The sequence below is a fragment of the Gigantopelta aegis genome, chromosome 2, assembly GCF_016097555.1.
Source record: "Gigantopelta aegis isolate Gae_Host chromosome 2, Gae_host_genome, whole genome shotgun sequence".
NCBI lineage: Eukaryota > Metazoa > Mollusca > Gastropoda > Neomphalida > Peltospiridae > Gigantopelta > Gigantopelta aegis.
The window spans coordinates 54,067,529-54,077,346 of record NC_054700.1 but is presented as its reverse complement, the minus strand read 5'-3'; the positions used below and the strand labels follow the sequence as shown (position 1 = coordinate 54,077,346).

The 9,818-nt window shown below is 37.0% G+C and overlaps 1 protein-coding gene across 2 annotated transcripts in view; it reads left to right on the top strand.

The window, feature by feature from the left end:
• The first annotated feature begins 8,682 nt into the window (after positions 1-8,682).
• LOC121387144 (phospholipid-transporting ATPase ID-like) overlaps positions 8,683-9,818 on the top strand; it is a 133,383-nt gene continuing 132,247 nt past the window's right edge. For both annotated transcript variants that reach the window (XM_041518172.1, XM_041518178.1), the window contains exon 1: positions 8,683-8,814. The gene's annotated coding sequence lies outside the window, so the exon portion shown is untranslated. The remainder of the gene's footprint in view (positions 8,815-9,818) is intronic.

The following is a 9,818-nucleotide window of genomic DNA, read 5'->3' as shown; positions in this document are numbered from 1 at the left end:
ATACAGTGGTCATTTCTTTGTTTTTGCTGCCATTTTAGAATCTTATTAGAAAGTGAATGCAAGAATTGAAATCCTTGTCCCACAGAAAACCCTGTATTAGAAGTATATATTAATGTTTTGGGAAAATATATACGTCTTACTCTTGGAGGTCGTAATATCCCATGACCCATAAAATTAAATCACAAACGCAAACATCTAAAATGCGATAAATTGTGATTTTCTTGTTCTAGCTGCTACAGTTGCGGCCGTCTTGGACTAAAATGGTGTGCTATGGGAATGGTGACAAGTGCATTTCAGTTTGTATGATTATAATTAGCTATATAATGACTTTCAGGTTAATACGGAGAAACGTCCATCGTGTTGTTTTAAGATTCAAATACATACATCTATCAAAAAGGTTTGGTGCCCTTGGTTGGTACCAAATGGTCAAATATGGGGTCTCAACTTATGGACTAATTATTATTATTATTATTATTATTATTATTATATATATATATATATATATATATATATATATATATATATATATATATATATATATATATATAATATATATATATATATATATATATATATATATATATATATATATATATATATATATATATATATATATATTTGTAATTATTATATATATATATATATTTTTTTTTTTTTATATTATTATTATTATTTTTTTTTTTTATTGTCCCCAGAAATATTTGGCAGTGTCAGGGTTGAGGTGCCCTGAGCTCACTGACGTACACATATTTTAATTATATTTCATATATATATATATATATATATATATATATATATATATATATATATATATATATATACAGACTATTTACATGTACACAATGTTCATGTTTAAAACATATACTGCATTCAAAAAACTCTCTAATCCACTCACCTACTCACCCCCCCCCCCACCCCCACCCCACCCTACACACACACACACACAAAGATCCATGTACATCAGTTTTCATACATGTCGGTAATTAGTATTAATTATTTCTGGGAGCAAGAAAGAAGAGAAAGAAGAGAAAGAAGAAAGGGGAAAAACGAAATATCACAAGTGAAAGAAAAGAATAACTGATTGCAAATTTTATCTTTTAATGTTTGCCTCTAAGCCAGTATGTTAAACTACAGTTGAAAAAGTTCATGTAAAATTGTCAATAAATAAATTATACCATTTCTTCCAATATGTTCCAAAATATTCGTATTCACAGTTTTTAAGCAAAATACACCTTTGAATTTCTAATTTGTTTTTAATTGTCCGTTGTAATGATCGTAAGTTATATTTATTATTAATACCCACGATGTAAGCAAGTTACCAGACATAGGAACTCGTAGTACTAATGTATTATGTACTGTGATACAATATCAGCTCGTCGTTACCTTTTGACTGCACACACCGACAAACATGGAATGGGGCAATTAACTAGTGTCGGGAAGTAGATATTCGTAATTGGTAAACACCAAGTTGTCCCACTACGTAGAATGACTAAGGCTAAAAGGACTTTACGTGCACACTCAGAGCAAGCTGTTGTAGCGCACGCCTATACTGGGCACAGGGACCGGCCTTGGCCGGATCTCTCTGTCCAGGATGAAAAAAGGTGTGTGTGTGTGTGGGGGGGGGGGGGGGTAGAGAAGGGACGCCTGCACTGGCAAGTGCAAGGGAGCACCAGCAGTCCAAGTATTGGTGACAGGCGGAGTGACAACGTAGAATTAATTTTAGGACCATTTATACAAGTTTATCTACTTCCTGTCATACTGAGGTGGAGGATCCTTCTTCGAGATAAATGAGTGTGTCAAGTATGTATGACCGATGTCAGCACGACACAAGACTATTAAATTTTCATTATTCCTGCACCGCCTATAGGAGAACTGCCACACTCCCGGGATCAACGTTACGGAGTGTTTGGGTTTTTTCATTTCAACTTATTTTTGTGCTTATATCCAATTACGGTTCAAGCACGCTGTCCTGGGTACACACCTCAGCTATCTGGGCTGTCTGTCCAGGACAGTGGGTTAGTTGTTAGTTGGTTAGTGAGAGAGAAGAGGATGTAGTGGCCTTACACCTACTCATTGAGCCCTTAAGAACTCGCTTTGGGTTGGAGCCACTACCGGGCTGTGAACCCAGTACCTACCAGCCTTACGTCCGATACGGAGTATTCCTTCAGTCGTCCATTTTATATCAATGATTCTCCAACATTTTTGTTTTGTACTTGTACTAGTGAATTAAATTATTTGGTTGTAATTTTAATACACACAGAGATGAAGGTATAATGTTTACATTTGAAAGAAATAATTTTAGTGAGAAGCCACCTTTATGCAACTTTGATATTTATTTATGTATTTCGCAACAACAAACTTTATAATAATTGACAACGTATTGTTCTATTTATTAGCCTACAGTGTTTAGTTGTGGGTTTGTGATTATGATTTTGTTGTTTTATTATTATTATTATTATTTATTTATTTATTTTGTTTTTATTTTGTTGTTTTTAGGGGGAGATGGTTGGGGATTTTTTGTTGGGTGTTATTATTATTATTATTATTATTATTATTATTATTATTATTATTATTTTATTTTAGTCTGACTTTTATTTTGGGTGGGTGAGTGGTTGGTCGAACAGTAAACCTATTTATAAACCAAATATCAGATACTAGCTTTAACTAAATATCAGATACTAGCTTTAACCAAATATCAGATACTAGCTTTAACCAAATATCAGATACTAGCTTTAACCAAAATTAAGGGGGCGGGACGTAGCCCATTAGTGAAGCGCTCGCTTGATGCGTGGTCAGTTTGGGATCGATCCCCTTCGGTGGGCCCATTGGGCTGTTTCTCGTTCCAGCCAGTGCACCACGACTGGTATATCAAAGGCAGTGGCATGTGGTATCCTGTCTGTGGGATGATGCATATAAAAGATATCTTGCTACTAATGGAAAAATATAGTGGGTAAACTTCCTCTTTAAGGCTATATGTCAAAATAATCAAATGTTTGACATCCAATAGCCGATGATTAATAATCAATGAGCTCCAGTGGTGTCGTTAAACAAAACAAATGTTTTAACCAAAATTAATAAGGCCACGTGAGTTGTTGCTCCTTTCCTTTCGGCTCGTTAGGAATTTCGCCTGCTTTGTTGTTGACCCAGTCTATGATGACATTGTGTTCTAACAAGTATTTGAATTTTACGACACTTGGGGCCTAATTCACTAAAGTCTCACAAATTTGAGATCTCGCAGTGCAATGCTAAAAGACTTGCAAAGAGGATGCTTTGTTGTCTAGGCGAGCCTAAGAAAGCTTTGTGAATTAGGCCCCTGGATATTAAAGGGACTGTCCTGAATTCCTTATCATTGTTAAGATGCTGTCCACTAACACAGACGTTTTAGTGACCAAAATTACGTATTAAACAAAATGTAATCTGCATAAAATATCAGTGGCTGTATATTAAATGGGTTTCTGATCATCGTACTAGGCTGGCGTTTATATTAGGTTTCATAGGTTATTTTATTTCTTAAAATATATTTATTTCGTACGTACGAAATTATTGGGAGTCCATATCCAGATGGGCTCTTTACAAACGTTAGGATGATTAGAAAGACATTGACACTGATATTCTAAACAAAAAACTATACCTATGTATGTAATTTTATTCGTTAAAAAAAATGTATTAGTCGAAAATATCTTATAATGGCAACAAGTTTAATTACGAAAGGGAATCAGTGCGCACTAGGCCTTAGATTGTGAGTCTAAGAATTCTCTCCCCTTTGTAGAAACTATGATGGGTAAAATAGGTAGACTTCTTGGCGTAGCCTGAATTTAGTTTTATTGGGGGTGGTGGGACATCCACATTGAGCAATGGTGGATCTAGAGGGTGGGGCTGGTAGAGGAGGAGGGGGTCACATTGAATGGTAGGTTCGCATAATAACATTAAAACAATTTTTATGGACATTAAACATTTAGCACTATATACTCGGTTAAGTAAAATGTCATGTCATTCTACACAATGAAGTGTAAACGTATATAATTTCCCCATATACATTTATCTATTCGCCCCCCCCCACCCCCCCCACCACCAATTGCCGACACGCTAAAATTGTTATGCAAAGAAATGGGTCTTCTAGGTTCATATTCGACAAACAGAGGAGGGAGGAGAGAGAGAGAGAGAGAGAGAGAGAGAGAGAGAGAGAGAGAGAGAGAGAGAGAGAGAGAGAGGGAGAGGGAGAGGAGAGAGAGAGAGAGAGAGAGAGAGAGAGAGAGAGAGAGAGAGAGAGAGAGAGAGAGAGAGAGAGAGAGAGAGAGAGAGAGAGAGAGAGAGAGAGAGAGAGAGAGAGAGAGAGAGAGAGAGAGAGAGAGAGAGAGAGAGTTAAAGTTTGTTTTGTTTAACGACACCACTTCTTGAGCACTTTGCTTTATTAACCACCGGCTATTGGATGTTAATTCTGGCATATAGTCTTAGAGAGGAAATCCGCTACATATTATTTCCATTAGTAGCAAGGGATATTCTATATGCACCATCCGACATACAGGATAGCACATACCACGGCTAGTGCACTGGGGTGAACAAGAAATAGCCCAATGGACCCATCGACGGGGAGCGATCCTAGACCGACCGCGCATCAAGCGAGCACTTTAACACTGGACTACGTCCCGCCCCAAGACAGGAAAGGAAGGAAATGTTTTATTTAACACTCAACACGTTTTATTTACGGTTATATGACGTCGGACGCCCCAAGACAGAGACAGACATACATACATACAGAGGCTGAAGTACAGAGACTATGGCCGTAGCCAACCTAACGCAGGTGGCTGAAAGAACAAAAAACATAATTTGGGAACATTATAATACAGGGTCTTCTCAGGTCAGGTATGGTAAAGTGTTTGCTTGATGCGCGGTCGGTCTAGGATCGATCCCCGTCGGTGGGCCCATTGGGTTATTTCTCGTTATAGCCATTGCAACACGACTGGTATATCAAAGGCCGTGGTATGTACTATCTTGTCTGTAAGATGGTGGGGGGGGTAGTGAAACTGCTCCCTTGCATCCCCCCCCCCCCGCTAAGTACAACCCTAGAGACAGAAAACGATACATAATTTCTAAAATATGTTTACTAAATGTTTACCGGATGCTACGTCACAGTTCAGATGCGGTCAAATCGACTGGATCAGTGTTTTTTCCCCGAACATTTTACAAAAAGTCGCTTTATTAATAACTGGGGTGGTATTTTTGTTTTTTATGTTTAATAATGTAATCTTTATGTATTATATATATATATACTGTGTATTAATAATGTGCCATGATTGTGGACCTTTAACAGCAACGGATATTTTATAATATGTACATATTCCAATCGACAGGGCAGCACATACCACGAACTTTAATATAATAGTCTTTTCCTAAATAGAACTGTCCGAGGGCACACTTTCGAATACGCTTCCTGGATCTTGCCGTCCATCTCTCTCCACTCCATTGAGATCGATTCCCGTCGGTGGGCGCATTGGGCTATGTTTCGTTCCAGCCAGTGCACCACGACTGATATATCAAAAACCGTGATATGTGCTTTCCTGTCTGTGGGATGATGCATATAAATGATCTCTTGCTACTAATGGAAAAATGTACAGTGGACAGTGCAGGAAGGATGAAATAGACTTGTGTCGTGCCCGCATCGGGCATACTTACTTGACCCATTCATTTATCTTAAAGAAAGATCCTCCACCTCAGTTTGAGCACTGTCAGTGTCTTCTGACTGTGACTGTGCGACACATTTTGGTGGAGTGTAAGCAGTTGTCAGCAACTCGAAAAGATTTATTTGGACAAAGAAATGTGATGGAATCCTTTCGATTCCATCCAGAACTTATTTTACAATTTTTACATGTTACTGAATTTTATTCTAAATTTTAATTATATATATCTGTGATATTTGTATTTTTACACAGTCCTTTACACTGTGTTTTTATTTAACTGTTGAATTTTTATATTGATGATGATCATCACATTGTGTTTAAATTTACCATAGTTTGACACCCAATAGCCAATGTATTTTTCGTGCTGGGGTGTCGTTAAACATTCATTCATTCATTCATTCATTCATTCACTGTTAGTGTCATCCCCACCCCTACTCCCCGCACACTTTCGAATACGCTCCCTGGGTCTTGCCGTCCATCTCTCTCCACTCCATTGAGATCCATCCTCGTCGGTGGGCGCATTGGGCTATTTTTCGTTCCAGCCAGTGCACCACGACTGGTATATCAAAAACTGTGGTATGTGCTTTCCTGTGTGTTGGATGATGCATATAAATGATCTCTTGCTACTAATGAAAAAATTTAGCGGGTTTCCTCTCTAAGACTATATGACAAAATTATCATATGTTTGACATCCAATAGCCGATGATTAATAAATCAATGTGCTCTAGTGGTTTTGTTAAACAAAACAAACGTTTTAACTCTCCACTCCATTGATTAAATACCGACTGACTCACGTTTCATTATTTCGTTTACAATGTGCTCCGTCTTCAAAGGAAGCCATTTATTTCATTTTGTTATTACTTTTTTAATAGTTCAAAATTTCAAATACTCCAAATTAAAGGGACATACCCTAGTTTTTAAACACTAAGGCATATTTGTGACTATTAGAGCCGTTTTTAATAACTGAAATCATACTTTACTTAATTTTTATTGTTTATGTTATCCATTTCGGTACGTTCGAAGTGTTTTTGGTCATACTGGCATTTTTAATATCACAAAATGCATTTCTCATATTTTTAAAAACGCACGTGCGTCTGAGAAGTAACAGCTATGAAATCAAGTTTTAGTCTATTTTTAGAGGGTATTTCACCATTTCAAAGTCAGAGACTCGTGTTTCACTCAATTGTAACTTTATCCAAATGTGTTACAGCTTTGTAGATTAAATAAACTTAGTGTTAATGTTCACGGGCTGAAACTAGGGTATGCTCCTTTAACCTCGCCTTCGATTCAAGAGACTGGCTTCAAATCCTGATTTGACATACATAAAGGGTTTAAAAACTCACTGACCTAACTTACGAAGTTCCTATATAGTCACCAAGCTAGGCATGTAAAACTGCTATAAACACTAGCTTACAGAGTTCAGTTATTCAAACATTCTCGTAAAGCGTTTAATGACACGTTTTACATTGAATCGTGTATTTGATGATACAAGCATGGATGTTGGCACATAATTATGAGCTGTTTCGGTAATTAAACAAAAAAATTATTTTAGCCACTGAAAAGTCCAATATGGCTGCCATTTTCAAGATGGCCAATGCTTGTCACTTCTAAAGTACCAAAATCCTCATTTAGGAAAGAATGAATGTTAAAGTTAGTTTTGTTTAACGACACCACTGGAGCACATTAATTAATTAATCATCGGCTATTGGATGTCAAACATTTGGTAATCCCGACTCGTAGTAATCAGAGGAAACTCGCAACATTTTTCCTAATACAGCAAGCGAAGATTTTGTAATTTTAACACATAGTCTTAGTGGGGAAACCCGCTACATGTTTCCATTAGTAGCAAGGGATCTCTTATATGTTATGCACCATTCCACAGACAGGATAGCACATACCACAGTCTTTGATATACCAGTCGTGGTGCATTGGTTAGAGCGAGAAAGAGCCCAATGGGCCCACCGACGGGGATTGATCCCAAATCGACCGCGCATCACGCGAGGGCTACACCACTGGGCAACGTCCCTCCCCATTTATGGTAGTAGTCACGACATTGTCATGACACCTCTTTAACTACCTTATGCACAGATACGAGTTTTAAAAACTGTGGTAACTGTTTAACCTTTTCTTTCTTTCTTTCTTCTTTCTTTTTTCTTTCTTTCTTTCTTTCTTTCTTTAATTTTATTTAAAAAAAATAAAAAAAAATAATTCAAATATAAAAATTAGACTAGGCTTAATATATGAGCCCAGGACCATCAGAAACTCGGTAGATTTGGCCAAAACTTATTTATGCAAGGAATTATAAATAACATGCAGTTTAGCTGTATTATCTGGAAATATTTTATACAGCCTAATTTGGGGGCAGAACAAGCATTTTATAAAGCTGGCGGTGTCACAAAATGTTAATATAAAGATGTCCAGAGACGCCTTTAAAGGGCAATTAATAGTGTTGTAGGCCTATATTGTGGATGATATATTTTTAAAGTCGTAATAAAGCGAGCGGGGGAGGGGGCCATGAGCCTGCGGGACTCCTGTGATTTGGTTTTAATGCTGACCCCCCCCACCCCCCACCCCCCGACATTGATGATTTGGGGGTTAGAATGTGTGTGCTGTACATGACATATAATAATATTAGACCAGTGATTATTTTGTAAAATAAACTCCGACTGGCCTCAGTAAGGCCTAATATAGCGGCCCAGAAAACAAATGTGTGTACCCAGGACAGCATACTTGAACCGTAATTGGATTATAAGCACGAACACCAAGTTAAATTAAATGTATACCTAAACTAGTGCCTTCTTAAATTTACAGTTTATATTAGGCGCTATAGTATATATCTGTCTTGACGCGTCTTATTATTATTATTATTATTTTGTCTGTTCGGGGTATTGCCCAATGGGTTATTGTCCAATGGGTTATTGTTCCGTTCACTTTTATTCTACATCCATATATCCTGATATAGCTTATTCTCAAACACATAAATAACCGGATTTACTATCGCTGGTCAACATCCTCACGTCCGCGTTTTAGGTTCGCCTTACGGGCGACGATTTCGCAATCGATCTGTCAATCTTTTGAGCAAGCAAGATGGCGATATGTTTTGTTCACATTCTCCGTGTGGATTTTAACATTTAACGTAAGTAAACGTGTTTATAAATGTCGTTATGCAGTCAGAACATGGACTGTTAGCTATGATGGGCCTAGATCTAACTAGAACTAAAATATAAAACAAGATGTCCGATTCAGCATTCGGTTTAATAATCCGATCCCTTTGCCGAGCAAGTGGTCGAATCATGGCAGCACTGTGACTGTTGAATGTTTATTGTTTTGTTATCGATATTTTACTCTACTTGTGCTGATTCATCTTGTATTTGTGTATGAAACAATGACCTAAATATTATGTCTGTAGGACCAGGGATATATACTAGCCATTGTACACGTGTAACAAACTATATTGTGTCTTGTTGGACATGTAAGCCTACCATTTTGCACCTGTACTGTAGGCGGTTCCAAGGTAAATCAACAGGCGGTAGGTAAATAAATATGTAGGCTATTAAGAAATTCTAGTTTGTGGTCATCAGATACATTCATTAATTTAACTGCCATTTAACTCTTATTTTCATGCATTTAAGTTGTATCCAGTTAAGCGTTCAAGTACACTGTGACTGTCCCGGGGACAAAAATTAATTCAACTGTGGCAGTGATAGAAATAAAAAAGAAAAAATTCACTTGTTTGCCGAACAAGTATACTACAAAATCTACTTGTCCGTCAATATTTCCACTTGTCAATCTATATAGGACAGGAGGTGGATGCAGAAGGAAAACTTAAACCCCTTTTCCCATTTCTTTTTAAACCAATTTGCTTATTACTCTTCACTTCAGATTCAGTGCTCTACAAAGCAAGTAAAATACTCGCCATGGCGACTAAAACCATTCCCTGGCATCTAAAAAATAAAATCACATTCTCCAGTTGGCGACTGTTCAAAAATTTGACTTTAATCTGTAAACAAAACTGGACATCGGAAAACACAGTGGACCAGTAGCAATTTATCTTCCATAAAACATGTTTTTTTATTGGTAGTTTGTTTGAAAAATAAAATTTTGAGACAAGTTAATCAGACTATGAATAACGATTTCCCA